At 44.6% G+C, this 21,925-nt stretch overlaps 3 long non-coding RNA genes across 5 annotated transcripts; all 3 read right to left on the bottom strand.

The window, feature by feature from the left end:
• Positions 1–627: 627 nt before the first annotated feature.
• LOC124650620 lies at positions 628–2,404 on the bottom strand. Of its 3 annotated transcripts, XR_006987077.1 has the most exons (4): positions 2,301–2,404; positions 2,083–2,184; positions 788–925; positions 628–679 (listed from the first exon to the last, which is right to left on the bottom strand). It is a non-coding gene; the product is annotated as an uncharacterized LOC124650620 (long non-coding RNA). The 3 variants fall into 3 exon arrangements; XR_006987076.1 differs by lacking the exon at positions 628–679 and having other exon boundaries at positions 712–925; XR_006987078.1 differs by lacking the exons at positions 628–679; positions 788–925 and adding an exon at positions 1,341–1,417.
• A 4,355-nt stretch (positions 2,405–6,759) lies between these two features.
• On the bottom strand, positions 6,760–7,671 carry LOC124650618. The gene is made up of 3 exons (XR_006987074.1): positions 7,587–7,671; positions 7,306–7,435; positions 6,760–6,852 (listed from the first exon to the last, which is right to left on the bottom strand). It is a non-coding gene; the product is annotated as an uncharacterized LOC124650618 (long non-coding RNA).
• A 1,212-nt stretch (positions 7,672–8,883) lies between these two features.
• Positions 8,884–9,469, bottom strand: LOC124650619. Its single transcript, XR_006987075.1, has 3 exons — positions 9,258–9,469; positions 9,050–9,098; positions 8,884–8,958 (listed from the first exon to the last, which is right to left on the bottom strand). It is a non-coding gene; the product is annotated as an uncharacterized LOC124650619 (long non-coding RNA).
• Positions 9,470–21,925: the final 12,456 nt, after the last annotated feature.

Raw genomic sequence — 21,925 nt, 5'->3', positions numbered from 1 at the left:
GGTGGACATCCGTTCTTTTAGGAAAGTAAAATTTCAAAGCAACCACTTCAAAATATGCTCGGATTGAGGACACAACACAAACAACAGTATTTTGAGATGCATCTTGGAGCATAAGCGAATGCAATGAACAGAAAAATAGGAAAATAGATAAATGGTGGACATGCTACAGCTAGTGCTTCTTAAACAAAGAAAATTTAACGGAAACATATGTACAAGGGTAATAAAAATGATTTGCATAGGAGAGACACGTTATGTCAACCCCTGAATCATCTGATGCGAAGAATGCATTGTATATTTACAAACCACATGTTTCAACAAACAAGGAATATTGGTAGATCAAGGAAATATACCTACTGTTACTCCGATGTCTTATTTGATAAGAAGCTTTTGTGAAGTAATATTATTATTCTCCAGTAAATATACATCAGGATCATCACTAAAAAGCATAGAACAAACACCAATATGTATAAAATTTAGGTTTCCGAATTAATTAAAACCCGAGGACTACAATATTAAAACTTCAGTTCAGTACAACAAATGCAAATATGACACACCAAAGTTTAGGGAGGATGATTACGAGGAGACTGCAGCTTGTACAATTCCCGTTCCTCTCCAACACCTCCCCAACTATTGCAATGCAGCCTGAAGAACCAAGGAAAAAGTTGCCCACACATTATACCTGCATGTTGTAGTAGTTATCAAATAAACACACAGATGGAGTGAGAAAGGAAAGGCCAACCAAGAACTTACCAATAGATCTAAGTCATTATTAACGTATCATACTTACGTCAATATATCCAACAATACAAAATAGAGAAGGGAGTATAACCAATTGCCAGAGTGTCATACCCTCATGTCGTGCTGCCACTATTCTCAAATACCCAACACAACTGCTTTTGAAATTGAAAAGAAGTGTTTCATACACCTAAAAGGGAATCGTAATAAGAACTCTACAAAAACAAGAAACAATAGTGCTCTGTCCAAGCGACATTTTAGCTGAACTGTGTTCAGAGGTATATCGTACAACAATACAATGCATTTTTTTGTATCAGGCTGAACAGAAAGTTGAAGAACACAAAGCAGTGAAGAACAACCTGAAAACAATATGGAATTTGAGCTGCAGGAAAAAAATACCGAATGTTCTTTTCTCTCAAGAAGCGTTGTAGCATGATGAAACTTTATATTTGCACATGTGTCACTGGATGGACCACGCAACATGATATATACATACATTGTACTTAACTTAAGGTGGCATGGCATCCAAACACACGTATATGGAACCGTGGAGATGGATATTGAAAGAAAACTCTAACCTTGAAATTTGATTATTCAGATTTCTTTCGCACTCTCGACAATAAAAGAAAACATCACTGCTCTCAATGTTTATTAAGCTTGAGCTGAGTTTCAACAGAAATTCCTATTATTAGCAATATATGTTTCTAGTTAATTACAGTGAGCAAGAGAAATAAATTACTCCTAGGTCCCTATTTTAGAATCACAAATGAACCTGATCTCATACATATAACTTATTATATTCTTTTGTGCTCTATGGTAAAATTGAAGTTCAGAAATCTTATCACATACTACCATAAAAATCAGAAATGTGCACCGAACTGAGTATTGTTATATTCAACATACGCATAACAGATAGATGTTGTTTATTTTTCAAAATGGCAAACTGGGATAGGCCAGATGCACCATATATTATTTTCCTCTGCACTATCTAATCCGTCATCGTCCTCCATGTTTTTTCAGGACTTTCACAGCAAACTCCAACCCACCAGATTTATACATATGAACTTAGTGGGGTATGAGCACTTACGTACATCAGTTCATGGTTATGTGGAACTCAAGAGGCAAATTGTTATTAAACCTCAAAAATGTAAAGAGCAGAGGACAATCAGTGTTTTGCAAAGAGTAAACAACGCAAACTAAAAAGTACGAAAAAAACAACAGAAACGTTTCTAAGCAAATAGTGTTTGTCTTTCATTGAATCCATATTCCTGTCCTTTAGGCGAAATAGTGGATTAAGGCAATCAACTTTAAAACAACAATTGGACGATTCAAATAGTGCACACTTACCACAACCAGTCCCTGGACAGCTTATTTGATTTTCTCATTACTTGGTTTATTCGACAGGCAAGCAAGGTCTTCACCGACCTCTATCCCCAGCATTCCTGGCTGCTGCATGATGAGAAAAGAAAGAGATTAGATGTAGTCTATAGAAGGCCTGGAGGTCAAAACAAAGTCAATATAGTACACAAGAGTGGGGAAAACAAAAATGTGGAGGTTGAGCAAACCTGCAGCAGCAATATTCAACATGGATAGCAATGTTGGTTGCTACCGTGCAGCGTGCTTCAGGCTCCAGTTCAGACGACACACTCCCAGGCTACAGGCAGGTGGGTGTAGGCGGAATCATGGAATGGATGTTCCGACAACGCATGTGGATAGCACCACGGGGTCGCCTGGAGCAGCGATGATATGCTACCACAATAACACCGTGTGGGAGGCACTGCGACGTCCACGCGGCGACGGTTCCCTTGTGGCATCCTCTTTTTCTTCCAGGAGCGCACCTGGCTCATCACAAAAACTCTCGCTTGGTCAACAGCTGTGCCGTAAGCCGAGCTCTTGATAGGAATCCAAGAGAGGTGGCCTGGATCCAAGCACACTCAGTCTATGCATACCTAGAAGGGTTTTCCAATAAGTTTATACATGCCAAAAATCTGCTAGCTTCCACCAGCAAAAGTGGTGTATAGAAAAAAAAGTAATCACATATCACCATATAACATATTGTGTGGGTAAAGTCAGACCAGAATAACTATATTTTCTGAATTTAAGTACATTAGCTCAGCCAAACATAAAGAATTTCATTTTGGTATACACTTTATTGGACATAATCGTTTGAAACTCACTTTAAATTTGGAATCGCCAACAGATGTCTCATGAGTTTAGATGCAACCAACAAACTATTTAGCATATGACCTACACTATGATCAAACTTTGATTGTTTGCTAAAAATAACAGAAGAGGGATATATAATATCAATTCTTCAGGTTCACTGGAACGTATGAAATAACAGAAGGCCTAAAGCAAATAAGGCATAAATCAATAATATGATGCTTGTTCCAGTAAGCAAACAAGGCAAAAAAGAAAACTAAACAAAATACTCATTTTATTGGTCTCATGTGAGAGCCAACTCCTACAATTCTGTTTTATTCCCATAGATCAGAGATGTCATCAGAATTATTTAACTAACTGGTTAATACATAGCAAGTATAGGCAACCAATATGACTAAGCATTATGCTATTAAAATGGGAATATATATCAATTATGTTGATTCAAAAGATTTTCCTCATCTACAGAGAACAACAGAACCTTGACCATATCAAGAATATTTCTAGCGTTGGATCTCTGTTTGCACAAAACAAAATGATAATAGCCTGGGTAGGAATAGTTCCTCGATCAAGATTACCTATTTATCCAAGGGGTTTCCTAACAAAGGTTTAGTTTTGTATCAAAATCCTAACTTTCAGGTACAAGCATACATCTATAAAATTTATGAAATTCAAAAGAGAAGCATAAAAGCAGTATTACTCAGGGAGCATGACCTGGCTGGGCCGACTCATCGAGCTGCAACACATGCCGTTGTGTCACCCCAACCAATGGCATATCTTCTCCGAATGAATAGTGAATAAAATGTAACTGAACCAGATAGCAAAATACGTAGTTCAATACTAAGAATTGGTTGTAAAGGGGAAACACAGGTTCCAGTAGTCTTTCAAAGAAAAAGCAAAAGCACCTCCAGGAAAGAAAGAAAATAAACCTCGATATTCGGCTTGTACATTTTGATATGGGCACACGGCCTCAGCTTCATTTCTCCTTCCACCATTTCAAATCCACCAACACCGTCCAAATTCCTTAAAACAAAGCTGTATTATCCCAACATAAACAGACATACCAGGCATCACTGAACTACTGCTCAAGGATGTACTCTTCGTCCTTCTCTGCAATCTATACTTGATGCCTTGATGCCCAGGTAGTCCAATTATACTGACCAGTAATCCTCCATGCTCATGTAAGCCTTGTTTCTCATTATAAGCACGCATGTGTTACATCAAAAATAAGCAAGGACATACCAACCAACCCAACACGGAAAAACCACATAACTCAGTATGAGCAAAATAATCATCTAAGGGGTGAAAAGAACATAACACATGAGGGCGGCCACCGAACATAATCCTGTACAACCAAAATAGCAATTCTCAGAACCATAGAATTCTGCACATGTATCATATATAATTCATGGATCAGCAGTGTGGCTTCTTAGTAGAATATAAATGCGAAGAGAACAAGCAAGACAAGTAGTACAATAGGGCCCTGCATATTATGGATCAGAATCAATGAATTCCCACCTTGTAATAATCAAGCTCTCTAAAAAGCAACATGTGTGAAAGGTTATGTGTGAATGGTTACCTTGGCAGCATTGCTCCGCAATAATTCGGCAGGTAAGGATGGTTGCTCACGTTCTTGCCAAGAGGATAAAATTTCAGGCTATCAGTGTGCCACCAGGATTAACAAATTCAAAACAAAACAATGCTATTTTTTTATTGAACAGTTGAGAACTCAAGATTTGTATATGTCAGTCAAACAAAGAATTAATTTAATTTAGCATTTAAACATGGCATTTACTTAGGTTGTGCATCTTAATTTAATTTAGCATCTTTCAAGGGATAATTACATATTTGCACGTGGAGGGTTCATTTTCTGGAAAGGCAATTACAGAAACAATCCAGAATCTTTTTGTCATTCATTATCAAAGAAGATTCAAGCAAAAGGAATAAGTTGACTACTAAGCTGAATGGTAGAACCAGTCTATCAACCTGTGGTCAATTACTCAATTGGTCGCCATAGTGACTGGCAGACCGAGGTCATGCACAGACAGTCACAAACATCAGAAGCTGTCATATATACTCAGCACTGTCGCCATAAAATGCATAGGTGATGGTCTACACTACCTTATCCAAAAGCATTTTTATTAGTAGCAATGAAATTAGAGAAAATAGAATATAATATTTCTTCAAGGCGATCTAAAGAGTGGTATCCCAAAGAAAAATCAGTAGAATTTTTTCGCATAAAGAATATATGAACTATACAACCTTAAACCCTAAAACCATTTATACTATGTTAGGAATGCACGGAGAGCACAGCACAAAGGCATCAAGGTGGAGCACTGTCGCCGGAATGCATAGGTGATGGTCTACACTACATTATCCAAAAGCCGTTTTATTAGCAGCAATGAAATCAGAGAAAATAGAATATAATATTTCTTCAAGGCAATCTAAAGAGTGGTATCGCAAAGAAAAATCAGTAGATTTTTTTTGCATAAAGAATATATGAACTATACAACCCTAAATCCTAAAACCATTTATACTCTGTTAGGAATGCACAGAGAGCACAACACAAAGGCATCCAGGTGGAGGCAGCAAAGTGAACTTGTGGTACAACTATGATATAGCCAGCAACATTTGCGAGAGAGAAGTAAACAAATGTGATATCTCTGATACCATATATTGGCCGGCCAATGCTACCGCATACATCAGCTCCTCTGCTGCATGGCTGGATCAGTCAACATGCTAATTTAGTGAGACCAAAAATATAAGTTAAACTGAAGCGTGGCCAATATGCCAATATACTAAAGTTCAGAAGGTAGAAAGCTCAATCAGTTTTGTGAGCTAGGAAAAACACAACATCCAATTATGCAGAACCCAAGCACATGAACAGGAAATCAAGAAAGAGGCAATTCACCTTCAGCTACGCAGAACTGGAGTACATGAAAACTGACTCAGCTAAAGAAACAGAGATTGAAGGCAGAAAAGAATGGGGGAGGGAGAAGAAGGGTCAGCCGCGGACACCTGCTCTCCTTCCTAGCCAAGGTCGGACGTGGCGTGCCGCCGTGCTGCTCGCCTCGGACCCCGCCGCTCCTTCTGCCGCCCGAAGCTAGTAGAGTCAGGGACGCGCTGGCGGCCAGATGACGCCGATGCATAGCTAATTCCACTGTGACAGGGGAAGGAGCTCAAGAAGGGGGACATGGCGCCCATGGAGAGTGATAGTCCTGAAAACAATATAAGAAAAAGAAGTCTTGAACAATTCAGAGCATAGGCATGAAACTACACGGTAGGTAGCAATAGCCTCAAATCAATAGACTAAAAAGGATGCCACTGGGAAGGCTCACAACACTATATGCAGCCCTTGGAAGTGTAATGGGTCCACAGGGGGCGTAATGGGTCTCACCATGGTTTTTGAGTCGCCGAGTCAAGTCATGTCGTCGAGGCTGCGACTCAGTGTATAGTCGACCAAAGTCGATGTATAGTCGCCACAAGTCGCTGTATAGTCGCGAGTCGCCATGATTTTTGAAAAACGACTCAGTGACTATACATCGACTATTCAGCGACTATACAGCGACTCAAAAACCATGGGTCTCACGCTACACAACATATCAAGTAATTCCACGGGGAGGTGTAATGGGTCCTTGAAAGTGCCAACAATTATCTAATAAAGATAAGAAAGTATAGCACATCGCACAAGCTTGATGGAAAGAGACAGAGATAGAAACAAAGAGGATTTGGGAAAAGCTCACCTTGTTGTGTCGGAATTAGACGCTGTCGCTTGACAATCGCACCACTCCCCAAGACATGTTGTCTTGACTGTCATTTCTAAAGCATGTCCAGTCTGCTGCACCGTCCGCTGCGATCGCCGCCTCTCGCCACCATCCCGTATCGCTTGAGCCACCTCTCTTTGATCCCTAAGATGGACCGTGCCTGAGCAAAATCAACATTAACCAACTCAGGGACCTGAAAAGGAGAAGAGGACATTAAATTTCAAAACCTTACCTATCATCATGGAACCAAAATCCTAATGATATGAGGATCAATTTTATGGTACTAAATATGGTACAATCTCCGATCCAGTATACATGGTTTAAAGCTATTTATGGAACTACACTTTTCACCAAGACCACTTTTAGAACCTATTTATAACATACAAAGAAATAGCCAACTACCGTAGAGTTGGCACACTCTTTGCAGATCAGTGATATCACTGAAAACACTTCAGTTTTTGCTCCCTAGAAATCTCCTAACTCAAGGTTTCAATTAATAAATATGTTATTTATCCAGATAGAACAAATGCTACATATTCAGAATTTGGTGGTCAAACCTGGACCCATCCTCCAACCTCTATTCATCCATGGTTAATTCATCTGAACAGAAGACATTACATCTTATGAAAAAAAAGAAATCACTTACTCGACGCTGGTGACCACTCAGCTGCGCCCGTGACCCACGCTCGCTTCCGCGCCGCCAGCCTTCGCTCAATTCACGCCTCCACCTAGCTCACACCTGGGTGGACATCATGTACCAACTGTTCATGCTTCACCTGTCGAGCACGTAGGAGAAATATCTTCAGGGTTGTTCATAACAAGCACCTTCTCATCTTCAGCACCAAAAGGATTCACAAATGGCCCAGTACGTATTCTACCGAGTTAATCAAAGAACTACAAAGCGCTTAGGAATGGAGAGGCAAGTACATTGTTACTGAGAACATCAGCCTCTAGAACCTATGTGCATAACCATCGTCAATACCACATCATTGGCAGCTGCACATGAAAGACCTGCGAAAGGAAAAAAAGGAAGATGAAAATGGTGGACAGAAACACATCACAAAACATGTTTCTTTGGCTTGGCTCTCTCTTTTACTAATAAATAACTAATGTAAAATAGGCACACAAGAATATGGCAGTCACCCAATAATTCTAATTCCTTTTAGACTTAGAGCCGTAGAACATAGCAATTCATCGCATCAAAGAACACATATATAGACTGACGTTAAACAAAAAAAAATATTCAATTTACTTGAAGAACCGTGAGAATCAAATAAACTGAGTTTAAATTAACTAATCCTAGAAACACATTCATAAAAATGTCTGTGAGGCAGATTGTGGATCCTCCCACTTCCATGAATACACAAAAGCTGGTCATAAAACATAGGGTTCAAACCGTTGTGCCCCGGCGCAAAGACCGGACCCAGGCAAGAATTGAAGCCATATGGTACATACACTACATATAAAACAAAGACCCAAGCCAGAATTGAAGCCATATGCTACATACAAAACAAACCGAAAGTTAACAATGAGATTCAAGCAATAAGATGTTCAAATATGATGAGCCCACGCAAAACATGGTAATAATCAGTAAGTGAATAGATGGTGATAATCGGCAAGAAATAAAATGCAAAGGCACCTATAACAAAATAGCGCAAAGGATAGAACTGACACGTTTTTTGTACAAATGGGTGATCAGCAAGTCACCAGTAGCAGTATACGTCATACAGTACAGCATAGCAGATAGAATCAGAAGGTGACAGCTTAGTGCATTAGTTACATATATAAAGATATCACTAATTCTAGGCACGATAGACAAGTTCTATGTCAAGGAGCTCCTTTCGATCCATTTTCGCAGCCTGCCCTATGTAAAACAACCTGGCGGAAGTGAGAAGAGGAATTGCTGCTGAAGCTGACTATTACTTCTTCCTCTTTTTTTAGAGGCCTTCTCACCTCTTAAGCAGCCCACTACAGCTGAGATCAATTCCTTTTGCAACCTTTCCTTTTCTTTACAAATCAAATTAACACCCACTTTTCCTTTTAACCGTTACGTGGTGGACATCTCATGAGACCAGAATGTAAGCATACACAATAGACAAGAACAAGCAACAGCAAAATTGTGAAGGAAAATGAGGAATTGGATTGTGACTCTTTCACACATTTAACTTTTATAGTTAGCCCCGTTGGGCATGATTTATCAAACTTCTAACCAAAATAGGAGCTCATAATGCGGTGGCTAACAAATAATTAACAGAGGTAGCGCCATATAAGGCTGAGGAACTTGGCCTTCTCACGCTCGCTGCAACAGAAATCCCACAGAAAAATCAGGAAAAAGAAGCAGATGTAGAGATAGGGAGACAAATAAGAGAGACAATGGCGTGGGCTCGAACCTGCAATGAACGAATCCCTAACCTCTTGTTGCCGATGCAGCATCGTGACCTGTGTACCCAAAAAACCAATCTTGGTTCAAACCGGAGCACACCACAAAAGGGGAGAAAAAATCCTAGATAATGAAGCACAACATAAGAAGAGCTCACCAGAAATTTTAGACATCGAACAAAAATAAAGTGGAGCAGATAGAGAAAGGAGGATGCTCACCTTTCTATTGATAAATTGTGAGAGGAGCTAATTTCTTCAAATGAATTAAAGAGTCCATCTGCATTTTGGTCCTTCCAATTAAATATTTGCAGTTGTACCCACACATGGATACTCAATGTCTAATTGCGTAATTCTGTAGCTAATTCTTTTTGGAGAATCCTTTCACTAAATTTCCAGAGTGGGTGGTATAGGAATAGGTAAGTGCATATACATTTCCCTTTGGCTCACTCTGATTTACCTCATGCAGGCCTACCATGACATATTTTCTGCTACACTCAAGATTTATATGGAAGGGAATTTGATCGTGAACCTTCTGAAAATATTCAATGGGTGTGCAAGCGCCGTGATCCTCTTATTACGCTGTCATCTACTCCCTGTCCCACACCACCGCATCCGTGAACTACATTACTGCAATAAAGAAAATGAAACATTTACACAACAGCATGGATAGAGGGTAGCTGGTTGTAGTGAGTGGCTCACCTAATATTCAGAAAACAAAGGTACGTAATCAATTTATCTTCCTTGGAAACCATATGAAGGTAATGAACAAAAAATGGACCAGCATATGCAAAAAAAAGGTAGATTAGTAAAGAGATAATTTTGAAAGGAAGACACTTGTTTTGAGTAAAGTTCTTGGGACCACCAATGCAAGAAACTTTGTGTCTACCTAGGCTGCAACTAATAAACATTCTCTGATTACTGATTAATCTAGGCAGCATCTATATGTTTTAGGTGTTAGCTATCAGCATATCCCCTGGGAAAATACTGCATAGCATGTACTAACAAATATTTTTTTTATAAAGATTGGCTATCTGAAGAGAAATACATGAACTCTGACATGTGCTAACCATTATAAAAAAAGGCAGGTTAACAGATACTACAAACATCACACAAAACTAACAACACAAGCAACAACCAATTCGATTCAACTCCACGGGGTGAAGCCTCCGCCATATGAAACAAAGTTATGAGCAATATAACATAATGATCTCTGCAAAAAGTATATGTACACATAGATTACATACTAAAATTATTTCTTCTGTAGATCAGTAGGCCATGAGTAGACAACACTCTCTGTGGCTGCAGCTCTGAAATGTGTTCTTGTCTCTGTTCTTTTTTAGGAAAAATTAGGCTACCAATCACAGGGCCAACGACTGAAACACAACTAAAAGAACTAAATTCACGTGAATGAAAATTGAATGGGGAGGCATATAAAAAATGTGATAAGGGGGAGACAAAGAGGAGAGGAAAGGATGACCTGATCTCACGTGGGCCGGTGAGGAGGGATGTGCAGACGAGCTGGCCTGTGGCGGTGGGTGAGGATGCACTGGAGAGATGGTAATCTCCATCACCGCAACTGAAGCAGCAAATCTGATTAGAGGAACTAAATATAAAATACGCAGATCAAACTCAACCACCAGATCCCCACACGCAGGCCTCTCGTTGTAAGTCAACCACCAGATCCTCACATAGGTAGAGGCATCTAGAGGAAGAGGAGGGCCTTACTCGTGGAGGAGTCCCCCAGCGCCGAATCCTCGGGCCGAGCTGGTGAGGCTACTCCTCCCTCGTCGCCCCGCTTGCTTGCCTCCTCCCCACCGACGGTCACATCTGATTAGAGGAAGAACCAATATATGAGAGGCGGAGGCGACGAAAGTAGAAGGGGCTGCGGGGAGACGAGAGGAATCTTTACCGGTGCGCTTTCCTAGGATTTCCGCTGATGCTTTACACGCCCAGGACGCCGGCGTCCGTCGAGGCTCCAGGAGCGACCGGCTCAATCCCGAGGGACAGGCGCTCCTGCTCCATTTCGGGGGAGAGGTAGCGCGCCGCTGGACACCAACGCGCGAACCCACCTCCGCCTAGCACCAGCGCCGCCTCATCCGCTCGCTCCACCCTGCGCCGCCAGAGACAACTACCAGACCGCCTCCGCTCGTGCTCACTGCCGCACCGCCACGCACGCGCACACCGTGCTCTCCGGCCTGCCCTAGCGGTCGTGCCCGTCCGGCTCCATCTCGGGGAGCGGCGGTGCACCATCGTTGGGGAGAGGGAGAGAGAGGTCGACGCGGATTCGGGGAGCAAAGGAAGGGCGGGGATTCGGGAGCGAGGATTGGGGGAGCGGCGCTCGATCTAGGTTTTCACCTGCGGTGCCGGGGACAGGAGAAGGAAGCGACCGAACGAGCCGGCCTGCCTTCCTCTCACTATCGGGTCCCGCACGTAGGAGGTCCCATCTGTCATAGAGTCTTTCCGAAGCTGAACGAGTGAGGAAAGTTTGACTGCATCTAACGGCCACGGTGAAAAGCGGGTTGGACACAGGTGAAACGGACGAACAGGATTGTTTTGCCCCTCTCAGACCCCCTAGATGGCTGAGTAGTCTTTCAACATTTATAGGAGAAATGAGAGAGACAGATCCTTACCAGATCGCAGCAGCGTAGCCGCTTCCCGTTGCATCCTCCTCTTCTCTTCCTTTCTCAGGTAAGCTGCCGATCCGTGCCGTCCCAGCGAGCGCTGCTCATCCTCCGGAACACGACTCAGGTACGAGTGAGAGGGAGATACGCCCATCTTCGCGCTCCTCGCCGGAGAAAGATGGCCGGAATCCTCCTCTTCGTCGGAGTTGGACCTGTCCGCCCAGAGGCGGCCAAATCGCCCCCCCCCCCCACCCACAACGTCTCTCCGTGAATTACGGACATCTAACTAATCACATCAGAACAACCCAAACCTGCATGTGTATTTATGTATCTCTACGGCTACAAATTAAAATCGTATATGCACTTGCAACCGCTTAATTAACTATCACATGAATTTAATCAACAGAACTATAAATTTTTTGGTGCCAAACCAAGAAATATACACTCGCATAAAGAAACATAGTCCAATAGAAATTCCATAGTTGCACTCCATAAGGTGTCAAACATGTAAATCTTAGTAAGAGTGGTAGCCCGAATATACCCTTAACTATCTAGGGATGATAGACTTTCATGGCTCGTAGCCGAGACGACATATCGATCTCCATGAGCATGGACGAGGAAGTTAGGCAATTTTGTTGCTCAAGCATCACTTTCGTCTCCAAATCAAGGATGATGAGCAGAGTACGTGAACGCGAATTACTATAATATTTGTATATACGTAACAACACAATGTTGTTCTTTTCGCTAGAGCACTCGAACCTAGCAATCATATCCCAGTAAGGCTGGCCGTAGGGATCCACTGAATATAGCTTCTCCTTTATATTGATCCTAACAGCCTCTGACGCCCAATTCCTATTTGGGAGCTGATGCCACACTGATATCTCAAACCGGTGATAGGTGAACAACCTTAGTAGCTTCTTTCCATCACGTGCGTAGTATGACCCCAGGTGAAGCTCTCCATTGAAGTTGATGACGGGGCTGGGGAGCTTGATCGTCCCTTTCTCCATTGTGCACACATTGTAGGAAACAATCTCACTAGGTTTGCACACTACCCAATGGATGACACCGCCATGGAGGACGGCAAATTTTTCATGCATTGATGGCCAATCCCGCGGAAATAACCCATAATTGCTGTGGCTCATGATATCAAGTGCCCAGGTGCTACTCGTTGGAGTGGTGGTGTGGATTTTGATGGTACCTCTATATCTTTCGTCGGGAACCAAGACATGATGGAGGACGAATAGTAGGAAGGAACTGTCGATGCCATCTTCGGCGGTGAGCAAGACGTACCTAGGAGGCCATATGCTATGGTTCGGGCCGACGCCTAGCGGGTCAGAGAAGAAGGTGCGGTGGCCGCTGAATATGTCGTACACACACAAGTTAGCGAGCTTGTCGCTGAGGTGGCGGCGACGGAAGAGGACGAGGCCACCGCGGGAGGTCAGAAGATCGTGGTCGGCGAGGAGATCGTCCACGAGCGCGACACAAAAGGGGACATATGATTGCTCAAAAAGTACGACACTGGAGGCGTTGCCGGGTGGACCAAAGAGAGGGGCGCCGGCGGATCATCCATGCCATTGTGGGTGTGGAGATTGGCAATGATGCACAGGGGCACGATACCTCCTCGTTGGGTGAGCTGGCGGATGAAGGAGGCGCTAAGCATGTCGCGGCGTAGGAGCTTGCAGGCAAGCGTGAAGGCGGCGACTGTGCAGATGTCGGAACGCGCGGCGATCTCGAGCAGGAGATCCGACGGGAGCGTCCACTCGGTCGACGCCGGAGGAGCCTCCAGCGTGCAAGTGTATTCTTGCAGGCTCTCCCATGCCGCCATCCCAAGTAAACCAGCGGGAAGGAGGGCCGCCGGATGCAGGCTGTGGTTCGGTGCGGAGGCGGTGGATTTGGATGACGGCGTGGAGGGAGGAAGATGATTTATCCTAGTAGTATAGTACGGTTTGGTTTTATTTCTGGTATCGTCGTCTCCACCAACAGACCGCTGTGTAGTCTATCTACTGTATTTGCTAACGAGACCACCATGGATTCGGATCTAATCTTTGAGCCATACTGCAACTCGGCGCGTAGATCCGATGGACAGGCTTGGTACCAAACCTGTTACCGTTTCCTGGTTATACTCCAGCTGTGGTGAGCGCTGCGCTGTCGCATACTGTATACACTCCGATGCCCCGAATTTACCTAAACATATTTTCCCTCTATCATGTTAGGATTGATACGATACGAGTACTACTCAGTCGGTACTCAGTACAATTTCACAATATCTCTCGGCATATCCACGAGGTGGCTATATGATGCCCATGGACGTAATTAAGTAAACATCAAACATAGAATAGCTTTTCCAACTCAACGACGATGTTAGGCAGATAGAGGGAAGAACATAGTTTTGCTCGATCTGTTTTCTGTTGTTTTGTTTTAAGATTGGTGCATCACACTGGCTCGGCTCTGGGAAGTTTCCGTCTGTAGTGGTATCAGCTGCAGTAGTTTTCAATTTGATCCGGCAGATTGAAATACAATGAAATTGTGCATGGGACACGGAAGAGTCGCGGGATTCCAGTTTTAAGACTCCGCGACATATTCAGGTATACGGGTATTCAGGGGTGGGTGAAAATAAAACTCGAAGCGCACAAGTTTAACAAGTACTTAAAAACTCAACTCGACTCAGCTTGAACTCAGACACTAATGAGCCGAGCTATAGAATACTAAAGGGACCAGTACGTATGATACTTAAAGAGAGAGGCGATCTGTTAAACCCATATAGGGTTTCTTCCCCCTAGCTAGCGATGTCGCCGGCCTGCTATGCCTTAGTTGGTCTTAGGGCCTTCGAGGCCTAGCGGACCACGACCCCTCACCGGCGGAAGGGTTCCTGTTCTTTTTTAGATTGTTTTTCAATGTCTTCATCGAGATAATGAGGCGGCAGCTACGACGTCGTGGGTAACTAGGTATCAGTAGGAGGGCAAACTCTAGTAACCGGCTAAGGTTAAGTGTAGTTCTAGAAAATTTGGCTGGACAAAGACCAAGCAACAATAATGTGTACCGTCTAGCAACCCACCGGAATAGCCAGCTAGCGGAGCATACCGACTAGAAGTAGGAAACGGCACACAGCGCGAAAGTCTACGCCCTATGAGCGACGTATATGGATTTATGTGACCAAAGGACCCGCCATCCGGGGCAAGCTTCCTGGCGGCATGGTGAGGCCCCAAATCCCTCGCTAGGTCACATCCCAATTTCCCTGGCGGTGTTGCCATGCCCGGTGGCGCAGTCCATACGCCCCGACATCAGATGCAGTGGTTGCCTCCCGAAAGACCACTAATGAGAAGGGGAAGTAGCGGCCAAGGAGTCACCATCTCTACGTCTGTAAATTATTCGGCCATAACACAATGTCCACGGCCGAGAGTATAAAAGGAGCAACCCAATGAAGAAGAAGGGACTAAAGTCGGAAAGGGAGGATCTTTTTAGCAAGTACACGATCATCATCTATGTGAGCGTGCATACCCAAGAGGTAGAGCCAGTCCACAGATATTAGTGCCTCTAGGCGATACGACACCAAGTGCTACTTATTCACAATGACTGAGCTTCATTTGGGAAAGGGGAGCCATGGCTCCCATACTTCAGAAAATTCTTAAAGATGACTTTACGGTTTATGCTTTTCCTAAACATTACTTAAAGTATAAGCATGATTGGTGTTATTGGGTCTCTCAATAATCTGTGTCAAGTTCCACCACTTGGTCGTACACAAAAAACTTAAAAATATATTAATATTCTGCAAGAGAAATATTCATCAAGCACATGTAACCATATCTACTTAAATCGTTAGTAAAAGTCACAAATCAAAGATATCCATCGCGTGCGAACCTCGTACACTTTGTTAACTTAGTGTGCATGGCTTCAGAAGGAATGCGATAAGACTATGATGATGGAAGGTGCAAAAAAGTTGATGATGTTAGAATACATGTACGGCTGAAATTAGACGAGGTTTAGATCATCTTGTACTCCAAGTCTATCTTCCCCTTGTACCTCTATATATACCCCCAAAGGGTCATGAAATACAACACACAAGAATTAGGATTCTATATTTTCCACATGGTCTCAGAGCGGTTAGCCTCACGGCGTTGATCTTAGGGTCCCCACCACTTCCACATCGCGCCGCCCCCGGGGAGATCTCTCCTCGGGGGCGCGGCACCCGGTCTCGATCAAAGATTGGATCGGTATTTTAGTTTAGATCTTAGATCAAATTCGTATTCCTAGATCAGATTCAATTTAGCCAAATAAAACCCCTACATCTGCGATCCTCAAATTTACGGTGCATCTCGCTCCGAGCAAGTCAAGCAGCACCGCCGGCGCTACATCATCGATCGCGGGAAGGTGACCTCGCGCGCAAGATCTCCATAGCGCAGCGGCGCCCGACAACAGCAGGCAGCAGCAACCCACGCATCATCACGCAGGCGGCATCGCCCAGTCGCGGGCCTTCCCGATCTGATCGGTCTTCACGCGGCGCTGGCGCGCCTGGATGAGACGCCCACACCAGGTGCATGCGAGCACGCATCTATGCATCGGTAATACATGCACATGTCTCCTGCTTTTGATCTGCAGCTGATCGATCGGCCGATCTAAATCGCCACGCGTGGCTGCTGCCATGCAAGAGGATGTGTACGCACGTGCCAAACACCTCCGAGGAGTTCAGCCGTCCGTGCACACACATGACACGGGCCGTGACGCGTAGGTCGGCTTGCCGGCTATCGCCTGCGCGGACGCGACGCCGCTACATCGGCCTTGGCAAATCACGTCGCCAATAACAACTTCAAGCTGCGCACGAGTACACCTACCGAGCCGAACTAAATCGACCCAAACAATTACATCAAGCTGTACGACTACACCAAGATCTACACCGAGTTCTACATCGCCAAGGTCTACATCAACATGGTCTCCATGACATCCTCGTCAACACTGCCGTCGCCGCCTACGACACAAAAACCCCGCCACCGCCGCAGAACCGTTGCCGCCACCGCGCTACGTCAAAGACCCGCCGCCGCCGCAGATCCGCTGCCGCCACCGTGCTACGACAAAACCCGCCGCCGCCGCAGAACCGTTGTCGCCGCCGCGCTATGACAAAAACCCGCCGCCGCCGCAAAACCGCTGCCGCCGCGCTATGACCTAAAACCTTACGACCAAAAACGCGCCATTTTTTTGCGCCTTCGGCGAATACGGCTACACCATATACGACGACTACGACATCGATCACATCTCGACTACAGCTACATCACGATCGGCTACCTCAACATCGACAGCAAGAAAACGTCTACGACAACTCAAAAACTCCAGTCAACGAGCATCTTTGTCGTCACTTGCGCCCACGACACTCTCGCTGTGACTGTGGGAGGGAAGAGAAGGAACTAGAAGGGGACGCTGATGATGACAAGGAGGAGAAGCGATGGAAGCGCGTGAATTCTCCAGTCGCAAGCGTTCGCGTCACTCCCGCTACAACTGAGGGGGAATGTTAGAATACATGTACGGCTGAGATTCGACTAGGTTTAGATCATCTTGTACTCCAAGTCTATCTCCTCCTTGTACCTCTATATTTGTACCTCTATATATAGCCCAAAAGGATCATGACGTACAACACATAAGAATTAGAGTTCTATATTTTCCACGGATACAAGCGGTTACAATCTTATTTCCAGTTCAAGGGTGTGAAGATGGTGCGAGGCAAGGTCGTGCCAGTCTGATGATCACTTCAAACTGATAATGGTGAAGTTGGAGACGGAAGTTGCTTTATTGTTCCCTGGTATGTGATGCTTGGCAATGGGTTATGTTTGGACCTGGTTGGTTTCCGCTTTTGCTTCCGTACGCATTCTGGGTGAAACTGCAATCGCGTTAAAACACGCGGACGGTCAGATGAAGCGGTACCGGTTCGGGTCTAGGAGCAGGATCGTCCTCCGGAAAAGTATTGCGGGTTTGTACGGGTTCGTACAACCCACGTAGAAGCCTGTATGACCCAAATCGCTGTGTATTATACCCGTACGTGTACACGCAGCCAACACCGAACCGCGGCTCATATATATTACTTTTCTCTCCAGTCGTATTCAGTTGAAAGCCACTCCCATCCTAATCAATCCCTAAATCGGGAAAAAACCTAGGTCAGGTCCAATAGAGCAACGCACACACTCTCTCTTGCTTTCGCTCTCGCTCGCGGAGTGGAGAAGGGGAAGGGGAAGGCGAAGGAGGTGGTGTCTGAGGAGACGAAGTGGGCCGCACCATCGGCGGTCGAAGCTGCCGTAGATCTGACCTCCTCTTGGGGCCCGTCGTGATTCGGCTACGCGGTGGCGTCCCTGGCCAAGAAGAAGCGTGTGTACGAGACGGAGGCGCAGATCCGCCACCGCAAGAAGAAGAACAGAGGAGATGAAGTCGGCGGGGCTGAAGATCAACAGCCCGGACGACGTGCCGTCGTTCGACGAATCGGGCTCCGAGGATTGGTCCGAGGTATATTTCTCAACTTCTCACGTATATTTCTCAACTTATCACCTATTTTTTTTGCTTTAGATCTCAACTGTCTTGTCATGGGGAGGGGGTTTTTTAGATCCAAAGGGGTGCTCAAATCCGGTTCCATTTCGTGCTTGGTTGGTTCGTCTTAGTTTTTTTTTGCTCTAGTGCGTTTTAGTTTCGGTGACGACCACGGTGAGGTATGTTGAGGATTTATTTGGATGCGGCTTGGGTGGTTTTATGGTGTTGCTGATGTAGCAAATAATTTTTTATGTTAAATGAAATTGGGGTGCATCCCTTTTCATCAAAAAATATACCAGGGCTTCTGCTGCGTGTATGCAAGGGGGTGAGCACTAGGGTAAAAAATTATGTAACCATGTGAGTCCCTTTTTTCCCCTTGCGTAAGGTTTAAAATTGCTAGCCGTGAGCGTCGCTACTGAATTTGCTAGGCTTGATAAGAGAGAGTTAATTGAGCAACATGGTTGTCATAATAAGGCAGTGCTCCTTCCAGCATGTCGGGGCTTCGTTTCGGTGATTCTAGTTATAAATCCTTTATGTTGGCAAATAATAGGAGTGCATCCTTGCATCTATAATTTTATAAGACTATTTTCTTCGATAATTTATGAAGCTCCTTCCTTGGTAAAAGGAAGGAAAGGGAAAGAAAAGATGAGTGCATACTTGCATCCCTAATTTTTCTTCTAGTAGTTGGAAGAAGCAAGATGTTTGTCTCCGTCAAGGAGGTATGGAAACTCTTTTTTATCTCTGCATCCATTTAACAGTGTCATAATATGTATAAAAGATTCTTGCTACTTTTGCTCACTTGAACTTTCTATTTATGACATTCTTGATAATTGTATTAATTGTTCAACTGAATAACTGTGTTTACTGCTGCCATTGTTTTTCAAAAGGAATGTTAACGAATTTATTTAACCGTGTGATTAAGAGATGTTTGTCATATTAATTTAACAAATATTTCCATCAATTCGAACAACATTTATTAACCGGTTAATTCACATTATTGCTATAATGTATTATTTATACAAGTTTTAAATTACAGATGCTATCTACAATTAGTAACTAATGTGCATTATTGCTTTACTTATTTATACAAGATTTAAATTAGATATGCTATCTATAGTTAGTAACTAATGTGCATTTCTACAAATAATTACTTTGCATTGTTTTCATTCCATTCCTATTTAAAGTCATTACATTGTTTGTATGCAATAGCAGCTAATTAACCTACTTTTTTCATTTAACAGGAGGATCCTTCGGATGATGTTCGTTCTGACCGGGAGGATAGGGACCAGAAGAGCAGGTACGTTCTCCGCAAGCTTAGGGCTAGGGCCATTTCCTACCTCCTTGGTCCAGGGAGGTTCAAGTGCCCTTGGTGCAACCGCAAAGAACCACAATCAGACTTCCTCGGCATGTACCAGCATTGCCACCTACACCGGTGTTGGCAGCGAGAAGACAGCCCCACACCTCAGGGCCAAGTATATATGCCACATATGGCACGTTCCTCAAGAAGTACGGTCCCAGGCAGTAGGAACATGTGGAGGATGTTATCTTAACTTGAAGTTGCCTCTACCTGACTACCTACTAGATGTTTATGTTGTGTCTGAATTATGTTTTAAACTCTGTCGTATTGTGTCGTGTTGAACTTAAGTTAATGTCGTGTTGAACTATGTTTACAAGTATGCTTATCTGTTTAAGCATGTGTGTTTAATCCCTCATGTTGATTGATGTGTATGTTGTGCTTCTATGCATGTGCTTTCCTTTGGCTAGTTTTGCTTCATGATGTAGTGAGAAAGATTTTACCAAAGTAAGTCTTTGCTAAAAGGAAATGTAGTGTCAATTTTGCTTCAGGTACGAAAAAAGAGAAGAGTAGAAGGTGCATACAAACATGAGCTTTCATCTGCAAAAGTACTGAGATGTATAGTATAGCTCTCAGTTCTTAGGAGGAGTCCTTTTGTAACTATTTGATTTCCTTGCTATGTCTCTTGAGGGACAATGCCGTCAGGGTGTTCTTGGGGATAGCGGCTAGGAGGGGTCTACAGGTGGGGCGGAAGGGGAGGCGGCGCGGGGACGCAGAGGGGGCAAGGGAGGATGCCGCGCCGCGCCGCCGCTGCAGCTGCAGCTGCCGCGACCATTGCTTGGCGGGTGGCCCCGGCGAATCAGAGGTGCTTGGTGCCGGAGCGCGTCAAGCCAAGCGCCTGGTAACTTATCCGTTGTCCGGCGCGGCGATTGAGCTGGTCCAAGTGTGGATGCCCCGCGCGGATCAAATGCGTAGTTGATTTAGGTTGCAAGAGTCGGGAAAGATTTTTAAGAAGGTCGTAGCCCTGCTTTAAATTATCTTGCCTCAAAATATAAGTTCATGGTGCTGAAAGATCAGCTTACAAGCTTCAAACCAACAAGCAAATAGAGGATAAACAAGGAAACAACTTGCGCTTCGAGGCCATCGACCATCGGAAATATCAGACGAAGTAGACAACACCATGAAGACAAGTACGCCACCTGTCGAGGGTACTCCTCGGCAATGCCCTCCGATTGGGGCTTAGGGTTGATGGAATCTTGTAGGCTCACACGAGACATCGGTTCACAGACAAGCGGGGAGAGCAATTTACCCAGGTTCGGGGCCCTCGATGAGGAAAATCCCATACGTCCTGCCTGTCCGATCTTGATTATGAGAATATTGGGTTACAATGGGGTGCCGAAGGTTTCGGCTGAGATCTCGTCGAGAGGCTAAGTGCTGCGGTGACCTAGCTCTAGACTTCTGGTGGCTAAAGTTGCTAAGATTGATCCTGTCCCTCGGTAGCCCCTCTCCTGGTCTTTATATAGGAGGCCAGGTCTCAAGAGGTCCAACCGGGTACGACTAGGTTTACAGGAGTCCTAGCTCTAAACTTTTCTTGTTCGGCTCCTCCTTTGTCTTGTCCTCCAAGGAATCTTCTGCTGCATCGTCCAAGTGGCCCGCCTAGCCATCGAGTACCTTCATGGGCCTCCAGTTAGATTGTACAGGATACGGCAATGTCGGTTACCCGAATGGTAATGCCCACGTCAGTAGCCCCCGAGTGTCTAGCCGAAGATAATTCGGGTAGAGACTAAAGCATGCATCCACCTAATGTTCTTCTCTTTAATTGTTCTTGTCCATCTTCTATCAGCATCATCTTGTTCTATCGGGTGCGCATCCAGCGCTCCCGATGGGAGTAGCCCCCGAGTCTAGGTACGGATGCTCGCGATCCGTGCGTAGACTCAAGTTGTACCACTCGAACGTTTTTTACTCTGCCGAAATTTTTCTGCAAATCTTCATGAGTCATCCGATACATTTGTACCAAGGTTTGTCTTCTTCAATAACGCGTAAGGGATAATGAGTAAAGTGCCCAACTTTTGCTGGTTAACTGCCGATGGCAAAATAACGTCACCCTACGCAGAATCAAGTCCCCGGGCATGATCCTGGAGTGCAAAAAAGTTCTATCGGGTGCGCGTTCAGCGCTCCCGATGGGAGTAGCCCCCGAGTCTGGGCACGGGCGCTTGCAACCGAGTGCAGACTCGAGCTGAGCATTCCATCCTTCGACACTTCAAATGTTTCTTCACAAGATCATCTTCGAGTTCTCATTTTATCGGGTGCGCGTCTAGCGCTCCCGATGGGAGTAGCCCCCGAGTCTAGTTGCGGATGCTCGCAATCCGTACGTAGACTCAAGTCCACCATCCGATACCTTTTATATTTCTTCGAATGCTTCGAGCGTTCCTCACGACGTCACCGATGACATTATTGACACTTTGATT

The sequence above is a fragment of the Lolium rigidum genome, chromosome 4 (genome assembly GCF_022539505.1).
Source record: "Lolium rigidum isolate FL_2022 chromosome 4, APGP_CSIRO_Lrig_0.1, whole genome shotgun sequence".
NCBI lineage: Eukaryota > Viridiplantae > Streptophyta > Magnoliopsida > Poales > Poaceae > Lolium > Lolium rigidum.
The sequence above is the reverse complement of the archived record's forward strand: the minus strand, read 5'-3'. Positions and strand labels throughout refer to the sequence as shown.